Source organism: Corythoichthys intestinalis, chromosome 4, assembly GCF_030265065.1.
Source record: "Corythoichthys intestinalis isolate RoL2023-P3 chromosome 4, ASM3026506v1, whole genome shotgun sequence".
NCBI classification, from domain to species: Eukaryota; Metazoa; Chordata; class Actinopteri; order Syngnathiformes; family Syngnathidae; genus Corythoichthys; species Corythoichthys intestinalis.
In genome coordinates, this window is record NC_080398.1 from 23,249,210 (window position 1) to 23,277,090 (window position 27,881).

The 27,881-nt window shown below is 40.4% G+C and overlaps 1 protein-coding gene across 6 annotated transcripts in view; it reads right to left on the reverse strand.

Moving 5' to 3' along the window:
* Positions 1–27,881, reverse strand: part of grik5 (glutamate receptor, ionotropic, kainate 5) — a 375,404-nt gene that overhangs the window by 333,078 nt on the left and 14,445 nt on the right. For all 6 annotated transcript variants that reach the window (XM_057834368.1, XM_057834366.1, XM_057834364.1 and 3 more), the window contains one exon: positions 18,819–20,084. The gene's annotated coding sequence lies outside the window, so the exon portion shown is untranslated. The remainder of the gene's footprint in view (positions 1–18,818; positions 20,085–27,881) is intronic.

Here is a 27,881-nt window from a genome sequence, read left to right on the forward strand (position 1 = left end):
GCCTACTGTACTTCAAGTATTTTGACTTGAAATAGTGTTTATATCTTCACCTCGTAAAGGACAAATTTTCCTCTGAATGCTTTGCCATCATATCCCTTTGCATCTGTTTTGCGTTTGTGTGTTTGCCGCAAGCGCTGTTCCAGTTTGTGTGTGAAAACACCGGCTCTGATTGGCTTACCATGACACATGACTAACCCTCAGCCAATCACAATCACTTCCACCGCATCTATCCAGGTGGTGCATTCAGGTAACCTCGTCCCCCTACTCCTCCCGTCACCCTCAAAGCGTCTGCCGTCCTCAAGATGGAAGCAGCATTCTTGCTGGCTGACAGTGGGGGATGGGAACGAGGCTAGCATTCAGGTGTAGCAAAAACAGAAACGTTAGCAAGCTTTGGAAAGCATTGTCTAATTGAATGAGTAGGGACAAACAGCCTGGAGTCATAACAGTACGTGGTGTAATATTCTGATACAGAAATATCCAAGGCACCCTAAAGTGCACACGGCGCCAATATTGTTTTGCTCACATGATGCGGGAGTGAGTTAGAGACACGGCCTGCCGAGAGCCGTACGTTTGTGTTAATGTTGAAGTTATATGTGCTATTAAAGAAACAGAGTGCAAGCACGTCCTGTGTGGGACATCTTTGCTAAGAAAAAGCACAAAACAAAACACGTGCGCTATTCTCGAACCTGAACGCACCCCAAGTCTTGGATGACAAATAAACAGAGCAGAGCAGACTCGCTATGGTTGGTAGTTTCTTCAATTTGTTCAGAGTAAGTAACGCACCACTTTTGACCGTCAGTAACGGTAACAGCGTTGTAACGGCGGAAAAGATAATTTGTTAGATTACCCCGTTACTGAAAAGAACGGCGTTATTCCCAACACTGATTATTTCTTTTTTCATTTTATTCTTAACCTGTCCTGTTCAGCTGCTTGACACGGAGAATTGGGATCTGAGTGTCCTAATGGTCTGGACAGTTTTAATGTGTCACATGAGAGTATAATATACTCCCATTGTGATTATTCATTGTGTTTCGTTTAAAAGGAGAATGCAGTGAGCAGGAAGGGGTATGGGGGGGACAGAAAGGAAAATGTAAAAGGAGACAGAGGAACAGAGCAAGAACAAGAAATACATTCAACACCTACGCTAACTATGAATATAGCAGTGCTATCGGTAGTCAATTGTATTTCCGGTTGACACCATGTGGGGGGCCTGATGACAGAAAAAGAAGGAGCGGGGAGTGACATATTTGATTAGGTGAGGTGAAGCGTACACAAACCAGCAATGTGAGGTATTATGTGAATGACTTGTAAGTGGATGTGTTGATATCCTATTCTATGCTGCCTGATCACTAATTCTGGCACCGATAGTTTCTCTACTTGTGTCTAATAGCGTACCGCACGTAACACGTCACCTTTGCTCAGTGTTGTTACCAGGATGCCAGGTGTGGGGGGAAAAAAAAAAAAAAAAAAAGCTGCAATGCTCAAGTAGGTCAAAATCCAGCGTAGGGCTACTGCACCATAAACATATTTTGTTTTCTCCTTGAGATAACTGTTATTGTGATTTGGTCTAAACAAATAAAAGTTGATTTGATTTTATTTGACTTAGAACACATCCATAACTAAACAGTATGGACATACAGGTGACAATGTTTTTTTAGGTAACCTATTGTTGTTCCTCGGTTTTATTATTATTATTATTATTATAGTTACTCTTTGTTCCACAGCCCCTTTCAGCTCAATTTGACCCCCGGTAGAATGCATCAAAATGCACCAAAATTGGCAGGCAGCTCAAGACAGGTGCAATTTTTGGTAGCTTGTAAAGACATTCTAAATACACTATGTAGCGCCAAGCACCCCTAGCAGTCATTCTTTGTCCCGCCAACGCTTTGAGCCCTGCGTTGACCCCCTCAGAATGCTTCAAAACTCACCAAACTTAACAGCCAGGTGAACACTGGTGAAAACATTGATAAAATGTAAAAAAAAAAATATATATATATATATATATATACTGTATATATCAAAATATCACTCACTTTTATTTTCTGATTTTACAACATTTTGACATGATGTGTTATATTATTGCATAAAGACCAGATCTCCGAAATACAGAAAAATTCTCTTTTACCAGAAAAAGTTTGATTCTACCTTGAATGTACTTTACAAAGAACAACAGTAAAACATGGGTATTTTTGTCAAAATGCTTTCAATTCTCGTTGAAACCTCTCCAATCAATTCATAAACGGTAGCTCAAAATTATTTGTAATTGTTGCCCAGACTTAATATAGATACATCTATTATTATCAGTTTCTGATCTTCAGCTCAAAAATGAAATAAATAACGCAAATGTGACTTTCATTTATGGAGGTCACTTTTTTTCCTCAACCTTGGTCGACTTCTGAATGCTATTCTTGTATCACATTGTGTTTTAATGCAAATAGCCATCCGCCGGTGGTCCGGCACAGCAGCTGAGCCCGCCGACAACACAAGCAAACAAGCCTCTGGACAGCTACGAGAAATTCACACATACTTGAGCGGTCGTGAAACAACACGCGAGGCTACCCAGAATGCCTTTTGCCCGCCTCATTGCATTCTCCGAGTTGACCTCAAATCACACGTGTCGTGACGTGGCCGGGTCAGGACGCCTCGGACCCGTCTGGGATTGCAGTGACGTAAAACGAGGGCACTGTCAAGTGTCGTCCCGGGTGTCGTTGACACCGTGTTAAACGCGGGCAGAGAACGCGCCCGATGTAACAATGTGTCCTTACGCAAAAACGATCACGTCCAGCACACGTTACATGCGTTGCTTTTATTTTCTTACCATTCAATCTTAATGAGTCCATTAACCAAAAGGCCATTAGCGGCCTTCGCTTTACGAGCGACCAAACAGCTCAGCCGGGAGAATGTTTAAAAAAAAAAAAAAAAAAAAGTGTCCATTGAAGTATGTTTTTGGTTTTTTTTTTTTTCACATCACCCTGGTCACTAAAACACATACGCTGGCTCCATCTTCCCCCCAATCCTGAGGGGCTGAAAGCAAGCAGGAGTGGACAAACAGCTAAGCAAATAGGGCTATATTTTGCGCTCCATTAGGCAACGATGAGCCGAGCTTTAGCGCAAGCTGGTCAAGCACCTGAGGATTGAAGGGGGAGCGAGGAAGCTCAAATACGCGGCTTGCCTCAGCTTGACAACTCCCAAAAGCCGCCCGGGTGTGCTTTATGGAGATGGGGCCGAAAAAAATGCACCCTGGGATGCGGACTAGAAAGTTGACGGAAGCTGGGAGAAGCTGTCAGTGAGCTAAAAATGTTTTTAAAAATGGAGTCGTAACAACCTAAATTTGCCTTGAAACAATCGTGTTTCATCATGTACAGAAGGAACGGACTAAGCCAGATCTTTGCAAAAACGACAGTGAATTAAGTATCGTCATAAATTCCTTCTATCATCGGTAAGTATGAAATTACACTGTACTCAAATCTGTAGCGCTGATATTTCTTAAATCAATGAAGTACAGAGGCTACTAATCGTCCAGTGAACTGGGGGTGAGGCAGGGGGGTGGTGATGAATCACCACACAACAACAACATATGGACAAAGAGTTGACATATCCATTTGATCTGGGAGGATGTGCGAAATAGAACAAGTGCCAATACAAGCATACTCTTCATGATGACTGGCTGGATTTGAATACTTATTTCAGAATTAATTAAAATTTGGGGGGGAAAAAAGAACAGAAAGGAAGTGGTAAACCCACCAAGCCACTGCTACCACCTTTGGAAACGATCAGTACAAGCATACTCTTCATGATGACTGGCTGGATTTGAATACTTATTTCAGAATTAATTAAAATTTTGGGGGGAAAAAAGAACAGAAAGGAAGTGGTAAACCCACCAAGCCACTGCTACCACCTTTGGAAACGATCAGTCTCTAACAATGACAAGCACATGATTATTGAAGTGATCTGTAAATTCTTCAGAATCAACAGGAAATGACATGGGAATGCCCAAATTTAAGAGGAAGTGTCCCGGATATAGATGCTCAAAATGAAAACGATGTGCCCCAAAATCAACTGCAAGTGACCAGGAAGTGACCGTCCAGCAGAGCTAAGCATCCCTACACAATTTCACCAGAAACTGAATTTTCTAGTTAATATATATATATATATATATATATATATATATATACACACACACAGGGGTGCACATAATTTTTTTGCCCAGGTTCTCAGAGGACCTGGAGATGTGACATGGTCCCCGTTGAGCTTGAGAGCCGACCCGCCTGATGCGATAAATTTATGACAAGCTTTACTTAGAGCCAATTAACTTTAATTAATTATATTAACAATTAATGCTTGATTAACATCAACTGGTACAACAAAATTGCCATTACTTTGAAGTGAAATGTAAAGAAATAAAAAGCACCAATTCAAAATAAAGGGCATTATGCGGCTCCCACATTTACTCCAAGCCTTTTTAAAAGTGGGATGTCCTCCTCATAAGACCTCATTGAACGTGCATGTTTAGCTTTGTAAAATGCGAGCAAAAACCCATTTGTCAGAGCATGTCGCTGTTCATTACCTTTATTCCGCCCTATTCCGCCACTTGTCCATAGGGCGAGTGGGGTCCTGTTTGACATCGATAGTTTGCTTAATTGCCACATGCTCTCTGTTTTTTTCGTGCTTTTCAAAGTTTGGATGGCTGAAATTCTTTGACCCTACATAAAATGCGCTGCTCTTATCGGCGACATTGGGATTCTCACGGCACATTTTGAACCGGATTTCCGTGCGAGCATCATTTGCTTCGAGCCATGGTACCTCCTGTAGCCACTTTTCAACAAAAGTCCTTATTTTCGGTGGCTCCGGTGACGTCTCTGTCATCTGTCTGTCTTTTGACAGGGGTGGGGGAACAAGGAAGTAATTTCTCAGTGTGGCCTGCCTCTTCGACATTTTGAGAAGTTATTTTCTCGTGTCCGCCGCAAATACAGTGGTCAGCCATCGGTACGTAAAAGCGTATGGAAGCCGTTGAGGGCCAGCGCGTTTGTCTACGTCCAGTACGCATGCGCGCATGCGGATTACTTATGTGCACCCCTGTATATGTGTATATATTTTTTTTTTTTTTTTTTTTTTTTTATATTTGTTTTTTCATCATTTATTTATGGTAAGATGAAACCAAAATAGAACTTTTTGGTAGAAACACAGGTTATCGTGTTTTGAGGAGAAAGAATACTGAATTGCACCCGAAGAACACCATACCCACTGTGAAGCATGAGGTTGGAAACATCATGCTTTGGGGCTGTTTTTCTGCAAGGGGACCAGGACGACTGACCTGTGTAAAGCACAGGTGTCAAACCGATTCCAGAAAGGGCCAAGTGGGTGTAGATTTGCTTTCCAACCAATGAAGAGGACACCTTTTCACCAATCAGATCTTTTACATGTGTAATCAGTTAAACTTTGTCAGGTGCTGCTTGTTTCAGTAGGAAGTTCATTGGTTAAACTGTCTGCACGGTATTGGTTGGAACAAAATCCAGCACCCACTAGGCCCTTTCTGGAATCGGTTTGACACCTGTGGTGTAAAGGAAAAAATCAATGGGGCCATGTATCGAGAGATTTTGAGTGAAAATCTCCTTCCATCACCAAGGGCATTGAAGATGAGACGTGGCTGGGTCTTTCAGCAGGGCAATGCTCCCAAACACACAGCCAGGCCAACAAAGGAGTGGCTTCGTAAAAAGAATTTCAAGGTCCTAGAGTGGCCAAGCCAGTCTCCAGATCTCAACCCCATTGAAAATCTGTGGAGGGAGTTGAAAGTCGGTGTTGCCCAACGACAGCCCCAAAACATCACTGCTCTAGAGGAGATTTGCATGAAGGAATGGGCCAAAATACCAAAAACAGTGTGTGAAAAGGTTGTGAAGAGTTACAGAAAACGTTTGGTCTCCGTTTTTGCCAACAAAGGGTACATAACAAAGTACTGAGATGAAGTTTTGGTATTGACCAAATACTTATTTTCCACCATAATTTGCAAATAAATTCTTTAAAAATCAAACAATGTGATTTTCTGGGTGTTTTTTTCCACATTCTGTCTCTCATGGTTGAGGTCTACCCATGTTGATAATTACAGGCCTCTCTAATATTTTCAAGGTGGAGAACTTGCACAATTAGTGGTTGACTAAATACTTATTTGCTCCACTGTACATAAGAATATACTAAATTGTGGCATGTCTTAATCATCATACATAGACTTCATAATGTAATTGATGGGACACGGGCCGCAGGGCCGATAAATAGGAGGCCTATATTGTTGGCGAGGCCGTCAAAGCTGACCGAGTGGAGTCACAAAGAGCTTTTTTCATTGAAAATTCTTGTGAAGAAATGCTTAAATCCCTGAATTCTAGATATGAACATATAACAGTCTCGATTCTTGGTTAAAAGCAAAAAAAAAACAACAACAAAAAAACAGCAGGTAGCATTTATTTTATGTAAACATGTAGAATGTGCCGCTCGTCTTTTAAGTTCACTGTGGCGCTGCCTTACCACAACAAAGAGGGGCGGCGTAGGGTCGGTTGCCAACAGGCTTACAATCACAAGGGATTCATACGGTTACTGGGTTCTAGATCGCAGAGCTGATTTGTGTACACTCTACCCCTCCCAATCACTTAGCTTATAGTCTCCCCCACCCCCTTCCCCTGGTCAACAGGCCCGCCCACATGTGTCGACTGGAAACAACTAGCTGACGATAGCACCAACATATTAACAGTTAGTGTAGACGTTCAATGTGTTTCTTGTTGTTGCTTTTCTTTTCTTGTGTTTCTTTTTTTTTCCTGTTCCCCCATAACCCCTTCCTGTTCGCTGCTTTGTCATAATAAATGAGGTATGTTGAATGATCACAATGGGAGTATGTCACACTCTCAATGTGAAACATTAAAACTGTTCAGACCAACCGGACACTTAGACTTCCATTCTCTGTGTCAACCAGCTGAACAGGACAGGTTTTTAAAATAATAATAATAATTTGATATTTAAATCCCACTTGATGTTTTCGATTTTATACAATTTTTAAAAATCAGTTTAACGTAGGTCGCCATTGTTGTTGACGTCACAGAGCGTTGACGTCACACAGTTACGCTGCCAGGCTTCCAGAGTACGACTAGCGACATAAACGTGTCATCTGTTCAACACTTTTAATTTGAACCCGAGAGGAACATTAATGAGCATGACAGCACTGTTGTTATGTCACAAAACCAGCGGCAAAAGCATAATGAACAGGAAAGACGGGATGAGACGAGACCAGAGTAGGAAAAAAAAATGGTGTTCTGCCAAAATGTGCTACACCGGCGAAACGTCCTCCAAGATGACACCCGAAGTACTATCGTGTGCTTTCATCTTGTTTTGTTTAGATGCATACAGACAGACATACAAACATGGCACCCTCCGTAGGTCAAAACATGTACAAAAATTATAGCTTTTTTAATCTATGGCAATATCTTATGTGTTTCTAATAACGTATTTTAGTAAAAGAGAACAATTGTGGCTTATTAGAGCCTATAAGTCTTTAAGGCTGAGGTTCCTTTTAAAAGCTCATGAATGAAGAAATGAGAGCAAGATGACATTGCCACTTCTTACTTGATGACATGACTGAATGACTGAATGGCTGGCAAAGGCTGAGTCATGCCGGCGGATGTGTCTACAGACGTGATGGACCATGGGGAACATTCATAGTGTCATTGGTGGGGGGCCTTGGGGGGTGGGTGAGGTCGCAGTGTCACCAAAGCACCCTGCCCCAAGATAAATAATTTGTGTGTCACTTTTCCTTAAAAGAGACTTTTATACAGTAATTTCTATCACAGTTTTACAAAGATTGCAAATTATAGCTTTTCTAAATTTTCCAAAATAGGCAGAGAATTAAACATTGACTTGGTTGTTTGTTTTCACACTTGCTGGGTGTCCGAGCCCTCCATTAGCCAATTTGTAAACCATCAGTCTTTTGTTTCATGCCCACTTTCAATCGACTGCTTCCTCTGTTCTTATTTTTACCATTAGCCTCACGAGTGAATTTCCTCTTCCATTTTACCAAGCTAATCTTCAGCTCAGCAGGCAAACGTTTCCTCCTGCTGGGAGGCGAACACAAGACCCTTCACGTTTCAATGAAGGGGGCTCGAGCCAGGGACCGACCCCTGATATTAGCTCCACAAGGTTCCACAGGCTTTCTTTTGGCAGACCATTCTGCTCGCCCTCCCTGTTCCCAACATGCCGGAGGAGCATTCATCAAATACAGTACATTTCCACTTTTTACTAGACAGCAAGGTCAAAGCGTTTGTGAAGCATACTCGACTGCAAGATGGATGTGGTGCCATATTCATACGATTTTAAAAAACCACATGCTAGTGCACCAGCCGCTTAGGTAAGACAATGCTCTTTCAAATCCAATTTTATTCAACAAGAGCAAAGTTGTAAATTGCACAGAAATATGCAAATCAATCTCTATTCATCGTCCAACACAGCACCTGAAAAAAATGTGATAACTAATTCACAGGCGCACATGCCTCATAAATCATCAAACAAGCTTATAATGTCTTTGTCGGTACTAATGTCCGTGTTTGTTGGTGGGTAGAATTCAAAACCTACAGTGAGGAGCAGAAGTATTTGCATCCCTTGTGATTTTGAAAGTTCACTCACTTAGAAAATAGGTAGAGGTATGAAATTTCAATCATAAATGCATTTCTACTTATAGAGACATCTAAAAAAAAATCCAAAACTCACATTGTATGATATTTCAATAATTTATTTGTAATTTAGTAAGTGAGAAAATCAGTGCCAGTATTTAGTGCAGAAGGTTCTGTTTGCAATTATAGAGTTCAGGCGCTTTCTGTAGTTCTTCACCAGGTTTTCACATATGGAAACATGGATTTTGGCCTGTTCCTCCACATAAATCTATTCTAGATCTGACAGGTTTTGGGCTATCGTTGAGCTCCATCCACAGATTTTAGAGACTGGCTAAGCCACTCCAGAACCGGATCATGTCATCTTCAAGTCTTTGACAGAGGGAAGGAGGTTGTGGCTCAAAATCTGACCATACATTTCACCAATCATCCTCTGCTTTATGCAGTACAGTCACCCTGTCCTCTTTGACGAAAGCAGCCCCAAAGTATGAGGGTCTTGTCTTGCTCATGTAGTAAACCTAGCTGCCAAGAGAGCTGTAGCAATCAACAGTGTGCCCCACCTCACTTTACAAACAGTAAAGATTGTTCTCAGAACTTATATACTAAATTTCTTCAGCTCAGTAAGAAGTAAGCACATAGATATTATGCACTAAAATGCATGTTTATATGATGGCAATTTAATTTTTGCTTGTTTGCAAAAAAAAAAAAAAATGAAACAAAAAAATAAAGTTTTTTTTTTTTTTTCCCAGAGCATTAAATGTATTGAATCAGATTGAAAAACGTGTCCCCCGTATCGAAAATCGTACCGAACAGTGACTTAACTGGATCGTTGCATCCCTATGGAACACCATTGCAGAAGCAATGAGGGGAAAAGCTTTCATTTGCCTAAATGCTTAGGTTATTAACTGTGTTTTTTTTTTCTTGAAAAACACATTTTATTTATCCTGTTTCTGTGCAGTATTAATATTGTTGTCTTTTACCTAAGAGGCATGGTCTATTTTTTTTAGTTGTGATTTCTTATCGCGTTTAAATGGGTGTACTTGATCTATTAATGTATACTGTATTCTCACTGTGTTATTGTAATTTTTTTCCCCCACAATATTTTGATTGATTTTCAAACTAATAATTCACACCATCAAAACAATACCATAAAGAGACCACACCGAGAACACACCCACAAAAAAAAAAAAAAAAAAAAAAAAAAAGTTGTTCCTCTACTATTATTAAGCTCCAGCTTCACCCCATTTATCCTCCATAAACACAAAATCACAGTCCCTAATATATTGTAAGCCTCAAGACAATTTCATCTTTTTGACATAATTCATAAAAGGTGTCCACAAGTCCTCAAAAAGCTGTTGTTTTCCCTTCAATATGTATGTCATGCGTTCTAGAGGTATAACTGACAACATCTGATTGATCCATTGTTTGGCAGAAGGTCCACGATCCAATTTCCATACTAATGCAATGCATTTCTTTGCCATTATTAAACCAAAATTGATAAGTGTTCATGTTTGTTGTAATTGTGTTCTTCTGGAAACAATCCCAACAGAAAAAACTTTGGTCCAAATGGAATGTCTTTTAAAATCTTTTTTAAAAATTTTTAAAAATAGTTTTTTTAAAAATGGTGGGGGCACAATAATATCGCATATCGCAATAACTTATGAGATAAATTATCGCACACTAAAATTTGTTATTGCAACAGGCCTAATTTTTATATTAAATTGCCTTTCAAGATGACACATCTGTTCTATGTGTTGGATTTTATCAAGCAAATTTCCCCCAAAATTGCGACTTATACTCCAGCGCAACTCATATATGTTTTTTTCCTCTTCGTTGGGTATTTTATGGCTGGTGCGACTTATAGTCCGAAAAATATGGTTAGTATTTAATATTAGTATAAATTAGTACCTGCATTGACAAAAAGGTATTACCGCACTATGGGCGGCCACTTTCTGGAAATACCTTTTATTTACATTTTTCCCAATATCACTCAGAGAAATCCAACTCTGTGTGTGTGTCATTATGAAAGTGTTAGCGCTCCCTTTTAAATCAGACCTGACATAACCAGGGATTCAGAAAAATGCTCAGGCATTAATTTTTACAATTCAATCACTACTTCATATTAAATATAATATATGCCACTTGATGCTAGTCACACTTTATAGTGATAAATCCTCGCTGCCTCAAAGTGAATTATGAAAAATAATTCAAGCTGAAGTTCGCCTTGTGGGAATAACTTGAATTAATATATTACAAGTTAATTCAGGAATTCATTCAGTTTAGAAAATGTTTTATTATTTGATCTCGTCAAACCAAACCGCACCACTGTAAAATCTTTCATCATCTCTTGAGGGGCAAGTACGGAATATACAGAACATGTGAGAGCTTTTTTTTTTTTGTCAACGGCCACTTGACACCAGCTCTTCTCACCACTTCTTTTCTCAACATGAAGAGAATCAAGCCAATCATGGCTTTTAATGCCAACAAACACACACTGCCCTTCCCATTCCTTTATGCCATAGCAAACCAGAGGGTGTAGGGGTAGCATGGTGTTATCAATGTGCAGCTGCAGTAATCGTATTATTTAGTAATCTCTGTTGTGAAGGGCTGACCAGCAGTGTGAACAAAGCGAGGCCTCGCTAAAGCCATCGCAGTGATCCCATGGATGGAAGGTCTTTCGCAGCTCTAGGGCCTCTCTAATACAGTACACAACACACACACTGCATCTTTTTTCCCTCTCCCTCCCAACCTTTCCGTCGCTGTGACGCTCCGAGCTGGAAGCCGGCGTAATGGCGTTATTCGCAGCTCATTGGTCTGGTTGACGGGACTATCTTGATTGAGCGTCTCCCGGGTACGGTGGCAGAGGGTAAAGGAAGGGGGGCTATGCGACTGTGACAGTGTATAAAGATGCACATGTGTCTCAGGAGATAGATTTGGCAGCGTAATGTTACGGGGGGCTCACATCAGATTCAACCGGAGACTAACGGAGGCGGAAACGATACGCGGCGCTCTTGGGCGTGAAATGGAGGCGGCAAAGTACGAGTCAGGAAATAGGGAATCGTTCTCATTAGCTGGTTCATCCTCTATCCTTCGTGACAGAAAAGCAAAAAGAAATGCTCAGAGAAGGAAAAAAAATGTCACTAATTAGTCCATATTAACCTCAGGACCAATAAGAAGGCTAAAGGCTAATTCTTGCTCCCAATAAGCAGAAAGAAAACAGATGGTCTAAAATTCACTGCTCTTATACAAGGAGGCTCTGTCGTTTTACAGTTCTTTTTACGTTTACTGTTGTAATAAATATTCATCGCTTTGGTGAAGAATACGAAGTACAAAAGTTGGTCACATCACACGCATATAAAAAAAAAAATCTAAACAAATTATTCCATCCATTTGATACTGGCTAAAATCAAGCCCAAACAGTTGTTATTTGTTTTGGCCATCTTCATCAATGATATTCACCATTTTATTCAGATGGTTTTTATCCAATTCAATCATGTTGAACATATTTTTCAACTTACCAAAACATGGAGGTCCTACATGGGTGTTCTCATTTTGTTTGTCCTTTACAGATTCAATTAATTGAACAACAATTGAAAATAAAATCTGAAAAGTCATTGCAGAAAAAAAGTGTACTATTAATACAGTACAAGCATTGCACGCACATCACTAGTCTTTATTCATGCTGTCACTAATAGAAGCCTACAAGTATACTAAAAGTTGAATATCACCTAATTTTCATGTACGTACTATACCTCTGGGTAGGAGTCATGACAACTGTGTGGCGAGTATTTAAAGATAAACATAAATGACAACCCTTCTAGTCAACTGCAAATTATACTTCCCTTGGGGGGTGATGGAGGCGGTAATGACAAGTTGTACTATAAATCAAAGGTGCTCAACATGTCGATCGTGATCGAAGGGTCGATCCCAAAAATAAATGCAGTCAATTAAGTCGTCAAGAGAGCGAGAGCGCTAGCCCATGGAGCTATGAATTAGTTACCTTAGAGTTTGTGTTTGATTGACATACTGTACAGATAAACCATAAACCTTAGTTGACTAACCAAGGTTAGAGCCCCTTCAGCCTATCACCTGCCCTCCTGGGCATCTGGCTTTTGATTAACATACATGCATGGGTGAAAGTGGGCCAGAACGGTCAGGAACGCAGTTCCGGTATAAGATTCAGGGCCGGAATGCTGTTCCGGTACACGGTGCTTTGATTCCGAAAACATGACGGCAACTGTCAAAACGCTATGTAAACAAACAAAAAAAATGTTAAGCTGCCACACATGCCTGGACTCATTTATCCGTTCAGTTGGCTGACATACTGACACATGACATGGATTTATATTTGTTCATTTATGTTAGGCTACTTATTCATTTCCTTATGATTTAATAAAGTCAATATTGGCACGAGCTTCAAAATATATTCCATTTCACTCTGCATGATGTAAGTCATTTGTACTTCTTTTTCTGAATGTATGCTACTTATATCTTTATTATTAAAAAAATAATAATAATAAAAATTTTTTTTAAATGTTTACATGAACTTCAATTTTTAATATACATCCTATGTTCTTAAGTAGTTAAAATTGAGATTTGGCATTTAGTATGCAAGGAAACGAGGGGAAAAATAAAATTAGGAGATTGAGGTTGGGGTTATTGCTGTTTTTGTTTACTTTTATTTTGCAAATCATTGACAAAAATATAATTTTGAATGAAAATCAGTTTTTGTATGTGTTATAGAAATAACTGTGCTAAAACAGTTTTCTTTGCATTTCAGTAGTTTAAGAGGTTTGCACCCCCCCCCAAAAAAAGAAAGAAAAATAATAATAAATAAATACAATTTCTGGCTCTGTGGCAACCTTCACGTCGGGGAGTTCCGGCAAACAAATTCTAGCCACTTTCACCCCTGCATATGTGATAGTAATAACGAGAATGCAGAATTACCGTATTTTTCGGACTATAAGTCACAGTTTTTTTTCCATAGTTTGGCTGGAGCGACTTATGTGTGAAATTATTGACACATTATTATATCATTTCACATGTTATTTTGGTGTTTTGGTGTGACACTGATGGTTTGGTAAACTTCTTAGCATGTTCTTTATGCTATAGTTATCTTAATAACTCTTAATAGCTATGTTACGTTAACATACCAGCCACATTCGCATTTTGTCGTTCATGCATCGTGTAACATTATCATACTGTGCTCTTATTCAGCATGTTGTTCTCTTTTGTATGTTCATTTTAAATTGCCTTTCAAGATGACATATCTGTTTTATGTGTTGGATTTTAGCAAGTAAATTTCCCCCAAAAATGCGACTTATACTCCAGTGCAACTTATATGTGATTTTTTTCCTCTTCGTTGGGCATTTTATGGCTGGTGCGACTCATACTCAGGTGCGACTTATAGTCTAAAAAAATACGGTAAGTACAATGCAGTACACTTACCATTTCTACGTGTTAGGTTAGGGAACTTTCAGACTTTTTATCATACTAAGACACTTATTAGGGCACTTTCAGGGTGCTTTTATACTAGTACTGTTTGGTCCGTTTGAAACAAACCAGAGGTTTTTTTGTCAGACAGTCCGCTTCGTTTTGTAAAGCTGAACGCCCATCCGAACTCTAGTTAGGACTAAACAACTGAACTCTGGTCTGCTCAAAAATCGAGGGTCTTGATCCGCATGGAGCACACCCTGCTTCACTTGTGAATGCAACCGGAGCAGGGTGCACTATTGCCCTCCATGCTCTTCTAGGCTGGGACGGTACACGCACTGTATCCTTGGGAGCGGGAGTCCAGCGTGTACAGTATTCAAAATCAACAATGGCAAGATGACAGATGATTAGCCATTGATAAATGTTGTGCTGTGCTAAGCAGTTGCATTTGATACACAGAATCGGGTTCTAATGTGGCGGTTGTGTTTTGCATGCTGTTGATGAACGTACCGTGTGAAAGTTACAGTGGCATAGACAGGAAAGGGCGGCTGTTTTGTGAGTCACGGACTCCTGGAACTGGCAACAATCTGACAGTCCAAAAAGTCACGAAAGTAAGAATGATTGCACGCGCGTGTGTCCTACATTACGTGCAGTGTCAGAGCACCACATTGTGACACTCCACGCTCCCTCCTTTCCCACGGGGGAAGTATTTCCTCTTCTATTCTTCCAATCCACGAGTGCACCTTTCGTCCACGTGCTGCCACTAGGAAAGTTCGGTTGCATGCTGAACCTTTTCAACAACTCATTTGCAAGTGTTGCGGCGAGGAGGCTCTCCAACTGGACCCTGGTCCTCTTGGTCTAGTGTGAAAGCGCCCATAGCGGACTAACCAATGTTAGCGCCACTTTAGAGACCCTCCTTGGCACCTGGCTTCTGATTAACATACATCATAGTAATTACGAGAATTAAATACAATGCAGCACACTTACCACTCCTACGTGTTAGGTTAGGGATCTTTCAGACTTTTTATCATAATATATCACTTAGGACCTTTCACACTAACACTGTTTGAGAGAGTTCTTTTTCTCGGATAGTCCACTTCGTTTTGTAAATGTGAATGCGCATTCAAATCAAACAAATGAACTATGGTTCGCTCAAAAATCGTGGGTCTCAGTAGGCTTTAAGCGCACCCTGCTTCACTAGTGAATGCAAGCGGAGCAGAGTGCAACTATGCTACATTACATGCAGCGGCAGGGATGGGGGGTTTCTTCCGTAGGAAGGAGGTGCTTCCTTTTCTAAAATTGTCCAATCAATGAGTGTGCCTTTTGTCCAGATGATTCTACTTGGAAAGTTCGGTTGGCGCAGTGTGTGAGAACTGAAACTTTTCATCAAGTCATTTGCAAGTGTTGTTGTGAGGTAGCTCTCCAACAGGACCATGGTCTCTTGGTCTGATGTGAAAGTACCATTAGTATCCACAAAGAGACAGCTGACACAAAGAAAGTACTAAAAATGCCACATATCCAGACAGCAGTCGAGCTATATTTTTTTCTGGAAAGGCTTTAGAACAGTGGTTCTTAACCTGGGTTCGAGTAAGTCTAAGGGGTTTGGCGAAGGTACTGAAATGCAAAGCCCTATTTTCGTACGCTTATTAAATCTAGGCAAAGTGGCTTTTAGACCAGGTTTTGGACTGGTTTTCTCCCATTTTACATGCTTAATAATAATACAATTTATTTGAAGGCGCCTTTCTGGCTCAAGATTGCTGTACAATCATTTTAAAAAACATTTAAACAAATTACAGTTTGAAAACAGTAAAAATGATAAAGTATATAATGTTAGGGCAAATTTAAAACAAAGAGATGTAAAAACAATAAAAATATTAATAAATAAAAAAATAAATTGCAGAAAACTAAAACACAATGAAATTAGGGATTATTATGGATGGGTGGGTCTGAACCAGGGGTCGCGTTAACCGGAAATTTTCCGTCGTTGACCGGTTTTTTAAAACGGTGACGGAAAAACTGAAGTCCGTCAGTCATTTTGACAGGTTGCAATTCACACCCCAGACCACAGGGTGGCGAGTTAGCATATTAATTAGCTATTGTCTCTCTTAATGCATGACGTCGTTGGCTATTCTGTCAGAATATTGTAGCGTAACTGGGGTCTGGCGGCGGCACCGTGATTGACACATCAACGCGAGGTTCTTATTGGTGCACCCGGTGTGCCAGCGCGTCATCCAATTGATGGACAAGATTGCCGCCTGTGTATAGACCCCAATCACATGACGTCACAACTCCGCCCCCCTGACCGGAGCCGCCATATTGTGTGTCAGCCCGTCATGTTTATACATTACCGCTACGTACATGCCTCCTATTACGGCGTGTTTTTCTGCTCGTTAATATTAATAATCAAAATGGTGAAGGCGTGTGTGACGGTTGGTTGCTGTAACAGAGAAGATAGACGGAGAGACTTGAAGTTCTACCGTAGTCTGAGAGACGCGAAGATGAGAGCGAGATGGACTGCTGTAATTCGACAAGAAATCTGGGCACCAAACGATCACCACAGACTATGTAGTAGTCTTTTTATATCTGGTAAGATGCATTTAATATATATTTAGAAGATTTTGGGCTGACAACCACAATTAAGATCATTGTGTGACGTTGGTGATTGGGGTCTATATCGTTGCCTCCTTTTCTTTGGGGGCGGAGTTGTTGGCGGTAAGCAGAGTAAAAAGGGAGAAAAATACCACGACTTCCGTGTCTAATTTTTCGCCGCCAAGCAAGCATTACAATATTAATTAAAAATGAATGAAAACTAAATACTATTGAATATGTCATCATTATCATTTTAAAAATTTAAGTGACGGGTAAAAATAGACTATGACCGGATTTTTATGACCCTGTCAGTCAAAATGACAGACAACGAAAATGTCTAGCGCAACCTCTGGTCTGAACAGGTGAGTTTTGAATTGAATTGATTGAAAAAGGGGAACCATTAATCCATTTCTTTTAACTGCTAGTCTTCGATCTGATGGGAGGAGGAACTGGTTTGCTCAGTGGAAGTAGAGGTGTGCAAAATTTCCGATTCTTAGATTATTCGCGATTCGGCCGTGGAAGATTCGAGAACGATTCACAAACATCCAAATTCCGATTATTGAAATATGCGAAGTAAAGCGGAAGTGCACAACACTCAGCGCGCCGCACGGTCTTCGGGACAGAACGGAGCAAGAGTAGCTAAACATCATGCTTCCCATTACCCGGCCCCTCGGGTAATGCCAATGCTCAACTCACGGCTCTAGCTCAACTCATGCAACGAGATAAAAAAACACAACAACATACCTGACTGCTGCCGAAAAGCTGCTACAAAGTTTACGGTGGATATCATTTATATAGGACTAGATGCAATATAGATTTGGTAGTGTTAGCAGCACATCTACAAAAAGCTAGATGCGGGCGTTATAAACGGCCGCCATCTTAAAGCAGTACACTTCCCTGCAAGGCTGTTGTAGCGAACCTTCCAAGCAAACCTAATTAACTTTTTATCTAAAATACTCCTAAATCGGTAAAATATTGACTTGAATCTATCTTTAAAATAGTTTTAAAACTTTCACATGTCGAAAGTAGACAAAAGGGAAATTATGGAATAACGGGAGCAATTTTAACAAATTTAACAGTTGATTCACAACATTAAATTAATTGAATGTAGTTTAAAGCTGCTGATACAGAATGGGGACTGGAGTTTTTTTATTTAATGTTATTTTTGTAAATTTGTTTACTGCTATATGTTAACTTGATACTGAAATAGTAGTGTGGTTTAGCCTGAGAGTATTTTTGAACAATTTTGGAACTAATGTACAAAACATTAAAAAAAAAAAAAAAAAAAAAAAGGAGGGGGGTGCATCAATAATCGTTTTATAATCGAATCGGAGCCTCTTAATCGTAATCGTAATCGAATCGTTAGGTGCCCAAAGATTCCCAGCTCTAAGTGGAAGGTTGACGTACACTGGATATGTGGGAATACAACAAACAAGTGGGCAGCATGGTCTCATATTTATACCTGGTTTTAATTTTGAAAAATTTTGAACAGGGATTTGTGAAATTATTAGCTTGCTCTCTTAGATATGTCGGTTTTGAATTCGGAAAAAAAAAAAAAAAAAGCTTTATTATCTAATTCGGTTAATCCACATGTGAAACTTGTGGGGTTCAGTACCTTTAGCAAGGTTAAGAACCACTGCTTCAGAACTATTAACGTAGTTGAGCTGAATTCTAATAATTAAAAAAAGACCAACAGTACCGTGTAACACACTAATCAGACCTATTGTCCCTTTCCCATCCTATTGGTTACTAGGTGTATCCCCTCTCTTCAGGGTATCCCTTCAGTAAGGGTAGTTTTAGAACGCTTGCACTGCTACTTACAGCAAGGTTGCACACAGTATATAGTCAACCATATTTTGTATCACTATTTCCCTCTATCTCTCTGTCCCCTGAAACCCTCTTCTGTCCACCTACATTTTCTGCATAAACAACACAACAGAGTTAAGAGGTGACTTAAATATGTTGGGTCCCAATAGACGTCCCTGAAACCAAATGCACCCCCTCCCCCCAACACACACATTCGTATTTGCACATACTTAGTGCAGAAATGCACACTAACATTGCCTGGAGCACAGGGAAGCAAACCTTGCCAAAAAACAACAACACATGAGCGGAAATAACACAGATAAAGAGAATCAGAAGGTTGTTACTTACAGAAGGAATGAAGATGGTAATCAGAAGCGCTGCAGCAGGAGAAAAAGGGGGGAGAACTGGCACCGAGATCTGACGACCTACAGACTTTGGATCGCTTCAGCCAAGAGGGTCGGCCTTGGGGGAGCCAGAGGGGGGCACGGTGTGTCACTTATTAGCTGCTGCTGGTGATGGTGGTGGTGGTGGTGGGTGGTTGGGCAGGCGAGAGAAGACTGCTTAGGACACGGTGAAGGAATCCGCAGGATTTCGGTGTTTATTGTGCGATGGAAACAAAAATAATCCCTTCGGGGCGGATCGATAGCGGGGCCTGTTTTTCTTTCCGTCGGGTCGTGACACGAGAGAGAGCGGGGAAAGGGCTTTTTCGGCGAGAAAAGCAATCGCCTCTCCAACTGATGGAGGGGGTAACATAAAAGTGTAAACGGCAAGCAGACGAAGAGGAGGGTTTAGCACACCTGCTCTCCCTTCCTTCCTGCCTTCCACCTGTTCTATTAGCGCGGGCAGGCCTGCTGCAAAAACAACAGGGCCGCCGTAGCCTCTCCCCTCCCCTCCTCGCTGTCCTTTTTTTCCTGCTGTCTTCTCTCCCTCTCACACGCTCGGAATGACAATGAGTCGCATGCCTGGCCTGTCTGTCCGTCTTCTCGTGTCTACCTGTTTACCGAGTCATTTTCCCGCTGGCAGGACTCTAAACCGCAACGTTTTCTACCCGATCCATCGCACTTTCCAAACAAGTGTTTTTTTTAACAACCTTTGTTAATTCTCTTCTCTGTTTTTTACCTGCTTGTTATCTATTGAGGACAGTCTACTCCATCAGGAAGAAAAAGAATTGCACTGTGTTTTATCTCGCTGAAAAAAACCCAGAGGGTAGGCGAAGAAGAAAAAAGTAGGATAAAATTGTTCCCTATAAAAATGGGTTCTCCTCCTGCCCTGACATGCGAATCAGGACACAAAGTCTTCTTGGTGGAGGAGATGGGGATTTTCAATTACTCGATGTGGAAGAAGGGGTCCGCGGGCAATTGTTGCAATCTCAATAGGACATCCGGAGGATGGTTCCGGACGTGTCCGAAGGCTCCGTCGCCTCGCTGGGGCATCACTGCAGCCTATTTGCTCTGTGATGATCCCCGACAAGCCAAATTATCTGCTCAACGGGTCGATGGCTTCGGCCGGACGACGGACTCCTCCAAGGGGGCTTCCTGACTATGCCAGTACCAGTTTAGAAAGCCGTCGCCTTAGGGTGACCACAACCGTTGCACTCCGTGTACACCTTCACATCTAAAGGAAAAGGACAGATGGGGAAGTATATAAAAGGTTAGCACACTCACTCAACCCTTTGTCACCTGTTTGTGGGACAAACGCGATGTCTGCACCCCCTGGAGGTGTGTTAAAGGCCTTCAGTGGGATAGTTATAAATATTTCCACACGAAGAAAATTATGTCTCCATTGGATGTAAACAGGTGTGCCAACTCTGGCTGGATATTGAATGCTGCACATGGATTAAAGGTGATTTTAAGAGAAATTCCGATTTTTTTTTCCCACACAGGTTGTCATCGACTCGATGGTGAAATCCCTAAGCATTTCAGAACCAGTTTTACCGTACTTCATTTTGCCCATTTCGTGAAGAATGACTGTAAACAACGTGCACATTTCCTGGTCCTCTGACAGAGTGGATCCAAGCCACACAACATTTTATACATGCATACATTTGTTGTTGGGCTCTTAATGCACGAATTCAAATTTTTTTTAGTGTTTTTCTGACTCGACTGAGACATTAACTTGACTGTCTGAACGGGAAAAGTCACATAAAAGTGGAACATTTCAAATCCAATCTAGGTCACTTTCGTATGTTGTTAAAATCCGATCTGGGCCACATTTTCAAGAATGTGGCTGTGGTCCTAACTGTCAAGTCCCCCAAATCGGAATTCATGCTGCAATTACGTCAGCAAAGAGCGAAAGAGACATGGTGCTACCGTAGCGGTGCATCACTTAAAGCTCATATTAAACAAACCTGCAGAACAGCCTTTTTTCACCTGCGCAACATAGCCAAAATTAGAAATATTCTGTCTAAAAGCGATGCAGAAAAATTAATTCACACATTTGTTACATCTAGATTGGATTACTGTAAGTCCTGACTCGCAGCTTGTCGTAAAAGTTCCCTAAAAAGTCTTCAGCTTGTCCAGAACACAGCAGCAAGACTTTTAACAGGAACTAATAGAAGAGAGCACATCACCCCTATGCTCCAAGCCCTTCACTGGCTTCCAGTCGAGTTTAGAATTAAATTTAAAATCGTCCTTCTTACATTTAAGACCATCAATGGTTTGGGGCCCATCTTATCTCACAGATGCTCTGGTTCCATACCACTCCAACAGAACACTTCGTTCTCAGAATGCAGAATGCCCCGCCATCTCATCTGGCTAGATGGACCTCCTCATGCTCCCTCACTCCACTGCATCTCTACAAACTGGAACTCCTTCTGCTAATACCCATCATCAGTTCTGTTGCATCTATAGCCGGTCCGTCCTGGGAGTGGATCTCTCCTGACTGTGGTTCTCCCCAAGGTTTCTCTTTCCCATTGGGTTTTTTTGAGTTTTTCCTTGCCGGCATGGAGGGTCTAAGGATGGGGGGTGCCCAGGACATGGACTCATTTCATTCATCTACCGTATCTGACTGTGTATCAAAATGACTCTGTAAAGCCCTCTGAGACAAACCTGTTGTGATATAGGGCTATACAAATAGAATTGAATTGAACTGTGCATTAGCGTTAGCACCTAGCTTGAACGTGGCTTTTGGGGAAGGAGCGGGCTTAAGAGTCATAAAAAAATAAAATGGGTTGAGAATAAGACTGAGAATGCTCAGTTTTCTCTGTGCTCCAAATGAGCAATATTTAAACATGTGTATATTTGCTTACATGGCCCAAAGTCGGCGCAAACTGTCCGTATGTGTGTGTGTGTCATGCACGGACAATGCGCGCATGCTATCAATCTGTATAAACTTTGAATATAAAACTAAACATGGATTATTTATATCTGTATTTATGTCCTCTTTTTGGAAATCAAAATATGATCACCCTTGAATAACGTTGAGCCAGCATGTGTGGTCATTTGTTTTGATGCTCCTGCGCATGGAGGTCAGTTTGCAAAGCGCATCTCGGACTTCGAATTAGTGCGCATGCGTGATACTTGATCGGGCTCAATGGACAAAAGGCAGTCTGAATGGGCACGCCAAAAAAACATGAAAAAAAAATCGGAATTGTGCATTATGACCTGCAGTATGAACCTAGCCTTAGAGATAAGTTGAGAAGCTCGGTCATCCTGAAGGGACTCAGGGTCGGACCACTACTCTTTCATGTTGAGAGGCGCTAGCTGAGGTGGCTCGGGCATCTGGTTTGGATGCTGCCTGGACGCCTCCCTGGAGAGATGTTTCGGGCATGTCCCACCGGCGGTCCGGGGACGACCCAGGACACGCTGGAGAGACTGTCTCTCGGCTGGCACGGGAACGCCTTGGGATCCAGCCAGAGGAGCTGGTTGAAGCGGCTAGGGTTAGGGAGGTCTGGGCTCCCCTGCTAAAGCTGCGGTCCCCACGACCAGACTCCAGATGGATGGGATGGATGGATGGATGGGACGGGCGGACGGACATTTGTTGTGGTTTACTACAACAATACATACTGCTGGTGTTTACACTGACAGACAAGGGTGGATTGTGACTGTTGCAATAACAAGATCTGCCTTCCAGTCAGGTACATCAATCAAAGCTAGATGCCAGGGAGGGTTAAAGAGGCTCTGACGTTGGTTCCTCCAATAAAGCCTAACTGATTTAACAGTATGTCAATCAAAAGACAAATCCCAACAGAAAGGAAAATTTGATGGACCACCGGCGATCAACTGATCATAATGCAATCACTGTATTGGGCACCTCTGTGTTTGAGAATACAGTACTTTTGTAATTGTAATTAACATGATGGATCATATTGATTGGAAAAAAACAGCTTTGAAAGTTGGAAATTTTTGAGAAGCCGTCACCAAATTACAGGTATCATCTGCCAAATACAATAGTCCGAGGAACAGGCTGGGGACTCCAATTTTCCATGAATGATCAGAATGAGTGTCAATTGACCAAAGGATAGTTGCTAAGGATACATTCAATGAAATGATTTGTGTTTGTAATTGCTTGTTAATGTTGTTTCTATATCAGTCCTTCGAAGTATTTCTTTATAGAAACTGCTTTATCATGGAAAAAAAAAAAAAATAGTTTACTTAATAATATCAATGGGGTCATCGATGAACCCACTTTGACTTGACTTTTATCGCAATACAGCCTACTACATAACAATCTTTGGTTGTTCAACCCCTATTGAGTGCACCCCTGTGGGTAGGTGGGAAGTATAATGGCAGTCTAGTAGAATTATCATACATTTGCATATATTTTTTCATATGTTCATGCAAATTAAGATGCTGTGAACTCCAATGTTATCAGCCTTCAGTCAGTATGTGACATTAAAAATTTAACTTCAGACTGACTGAAAACCTCACAGCAGCGTTCCGGGTTAAATGTTTAAAATGTTCAAGGCTTTTTCAAAATACATATTTACAAAATTGATTTATTCCAACAAAAGTGTGAATTGCTTCATACACACACACAAAAAAAGCTTGGCTTAAAAAGTTTTCCGAATTAGTCATCCGAGCTCAGAATTTCTTAACCGTAGTGGGCAAACCGAGATTTAACGGCGGTTCAGCATACTTTATATTCCACCCACCCCAAGTGTGTTTCTTTTTACAACTCCCTTTATTGGCCCTAAACTTTTAACATTGTTTGGAGTTTGCGATGCGGTCACTCGTGGGTGCGTTGTTGCTGCCCTGCGTGTTCACGTCCACCTTCACATCGAGGATGGATGGACAAGTGTATGAAAGGTTAGCGCGCCGACATTTTGTGTCACTCTGCTTTATCATGTGTGTCAGTCAGCCTGTCTGTTCTGGCCTTGTCACCCCAACTTCATCACGCCTCCTCTGCCTTAAATCGTCACACTTCTAAAACACTCCATCCTGTCGCTTCCTCTTTTTATTGCATCAGACTCGATTTTACACATTCGCACCTAATAATTACGCTTCCTGTCTTTTATTTCTAGCCTGTCAGCTGCTTGGCAACAGTAACTGTAGGGTGACATAGTACAATTGTTTTTAATATGCGTAGTTTTGTTCCCCACAAAATTAAAATCATTTCCTTTATAAAGCAAAAACTGTCATTAAAGTGCCTACACTTTCATTTTCTGTGATGCTTTTTATTAAGGTTAAACAAAATTATTAGTCATTCTAACTAAAGATTTTGAGCAGACATAACTTTAGTTCTTTTAACCCTTTATATGGCAATCATTTGACTTATGGCTGCCATTGACGTCGCTACACGTCCAATCCATTTTGACTGGGAGAGGTTGGCAGCAGGCCCTCCAACCAAAATGGTTTGGAGCCATAGCCAAAGTATGTAAATTTTTGTTTTATTCTTTTTTAGTTTTAATAATTTTGCTTTAAGAAATATTTTATCAATTTATTATTTTATTTATTCATAGAAAGTAAAATACAGGGATCCCTCGTTTTACGCGGTTAATGGGGACCAGAACCTGCCGTGATAAGTGAAAAACCGTGAAGTCCTCCACCCAAAAAGATATAAATTTTTTTGTTTATTTTTGTGGGGTTCAATGTATTTATTCAGATTTAGCATTGGAAAGAGATACATATAAGACATGTTTTTCACTTGTTTTCCCGCAAAGTATAATAGAAAAATAAAACAAAAAATCTTGTATGTATATTTTAATAAAAGGCTTTGAAGCACTTCAAATGTAACAATTATAAGTTTTAAACATGTTACTGTCCCACCGAATTATTTTTAAATAAGAATAAAGTACAAAAATGCTTGTCTTTGCTAAATTTACAAAATTTTTCAAACGGCTCTGAAAACTTCCGGAAAAAAATTTTTTTTTTTTTTTTTCAAAATGTATCTAGCCCTACAATTTTTGACCAAATTACATAATTTAGTTATCAAATATTCCAGGACAGTTTGGGGCACAAAAGTTGTTTACAGAATTTGGAAAAAAATTACGGTTCCCCGGAAATTTGACAAAAACTTGCCAGTTCATTTTTTAATGAGAAAAATAAAGTTTCAAAATGTATCTAGTCCTACAATTTTTGACCAAATCACACAATTTTGGCATAAAAAATTCCAGGACGGTGAGGGGCATAAAAGTTATACACAGAATTTGGAAAAAATTTAAAGTTCCCCGGAAAGTTGCCAAAAACATGCCCATTCATTTTTAAAGGAAAAAAAGAAACGTTTCAAAATGCATCTAGTCCTTCAATTTTTGACCAACACACACAATTTTGGCATCAAAAATTCCAGTTTTTCCAATTTTTTATTTATTTATCATTTTTGGGGCATTTCTGAGGTGCTTCCTGTTGGTTTTGGAGCATTTTTGGGTGACTTCCTTGTTCACCGACTGACTGCCATTAAGGTCGATAGACCCCCAATCCATTTTGACTGGGAGGGGGTGAATGAAACGTAACGGGCTGTACATTTGACACCCCTGACCTAAACCACACTTGAATACCAAATGTCATTATTGTACATGCGACGTCACTTGCTCAGTCAAGGGTTAAGTAACTTGTTATCCAGAGTATTCCTAACTCATTATCAAGGTATCAATATTGATACCTCAGCCTGAATTAAGCTAAGTACAGTGGTATTTAAAAGTATCTGAATCATTTGGAATTTCTCACATTTCTGCATAAAATCACTATCAAATGTGATCTAATATTTGTCAAAATCACACAGATGAAAAAGAAACTGTCTGCTTTAACTAAAACCACCCAAACATTTATAAGTTTCCATATTTTAATTAGGATAGCATGCAAACAATGACAGAAAGGGAAAAAATAAGTGAATCCTCTGCCTAAGGAGACTTAAAGAGCAATTGAAATCAATTATTACCAAACAATTTAAGTCAGCTGTGTGCCCAATCACTGATGAGTGGTTTAAAGCTGCCCTGCCCACTATAAAACACACACCTGGAAAGAATTGCCTTGATAAAAAGCATTGTCTGATGTGAATCATGGTTCGGTCAAAACAGCTGTCTGCAGACCTGGATTTGAGGATTGCTAATTTGTATAAAGCTGGGAAAGGATACAAAACCATCTCTAAAAGTCTGGATGTTTATCAATCGACAGTCGGAGAAGGTGTCTACAAATGTAGAATTTGGCACTCTTGCTTCTCTCCCAAGGAGCAGCCGTCCACCAAAGATGATGTCAAGAGTTCAGCGCAGAATACTCAGAGAGGTAAACAAGAACCCTAGAGTGTCTGCTAAACACCTACAGAAATCACTGGCACCGTTCAATATCTCTGTGCACACATCAACTATATATAAACCAATGCCCAAGAATGGTGTTCATGGAAGGACTCCATGGAGGAAGCCACTGCCATCTAAAAAAAAACAAAAACATTTTTGCTCATTTAATGTTCGCAAAAAAGCACTTGGACACTAATGTTTTTTTGGCAAAATATTTTGTGGTTTGATGAAACCAAAGTTAAATTGTTTGGTAGTAACACACAATGTTATGCGTGGAGGAAAATGGAACAGCTCACCAACAGCAACACCTCATCCCCACCGTGACGCATGGTGGAGTGAGCATCAATGATTTGGGGCTGATTTGCTGCCTTTGGGCCTGGACAACTTGCAATCATTGATGAAAGAACAAATTCAAAAGTTTATCACGATGTTTTTCAGGAAAACCTGAGGCAGTCTGCTAGAGAGTGGAAGCTAAAAAGAGGATGGATGCTGCAACAACACAATGATCCAAAACACAGAAGTAAATCAACTTCAGAATGGTTTCAGAAGAACAAAATACACGTTCTGGAGTGTTAAATCAAAGTTCAGACTTGAACTCCATTGAGATGCTGTACCATGAACTAAAGACAGCGATTCATGCCAAACATCCCAGGAATCTGACTGGACTTCAGCAGTTTTGTAGAGAAGAATGGGCAAAGATTAGTCCTGATCGATGTGCCAGACTCATCTGCAGCTACAGAAAGCGTCTGGTTGAAGTTATTGCTGCCAAAGGGGGGGGGGGGGGGGGGGGGGTGCAAATAATATTAAATGTGATGGATCACTTACTTGTTTTCCCCCCTATAAATGTTTGGGTGGTTTTAGTTAAAGCACACTGTTTTTTCATCTGTGTGATTTTGACAAAGATCAGATCACATTTGGTGGTGATTTTATGCAGAAATGTGAGAAATTCCAAAAGGTTCAGATACTTTGTCATTCTTAAATATCTGAGTAAACTGAACTTGATTGACACCTGCATAGCTGTAAACTCAATTGTCTGCTAGCTCGGCTGCTACAGTAGTGTCTCAGGTTCAAACTACTTTTACTTTTACAGTGTACGGTTAAATAAACATGCATGAGGAGAGATGAATAGGTTGTTGCTATTGTTGTTTTTTACTTTGTCGGGGTTGGGTGTTGACAAAAAAAAAATAATCTAAAACTGAATGATTAGAATTGGCACCAAATAGTCTAGTTTTTATTGGCATGTTTAAAATGGATGTGTTGTTTAAAAGGTTGAAGAAAGATTAACCTCAAACATAGATTTTCAAAATGTGAAGTGCAACCACCCCAATATTAAACCTGCAGGTGTGCTCGGGATGAAATGTTATCAAGGTGTCAAATATAATAACTAGCGCCATATTGATTTTTCATCTGTGCATGAGCATGTGTCTTTAGAGTTTGTCTTGACTTTTTGTGTGTGTGTATGTGTGTGCACAAAATAAGTGTCAAGAAGCCAACGACTTTTACGTTCTATTGATTTAAATGTTTTTTTATGATCTTCATGTGATGTAAAGAACTTTGAATTGCCTTGTGTTGAATTGTGCTATATAAATAAATTTGCCTTGCCTTTTGCCCTCTTTAATTATTGTGTGTCTTAAACATTTTACAGTCATCCTGTGTGACTAAGATATACCCTTTTACCAGTTTTGAGAAATATCACTTCAACAGTCCACTTGATTTCTTGTTTCTGGCATGAAATTGTGGCT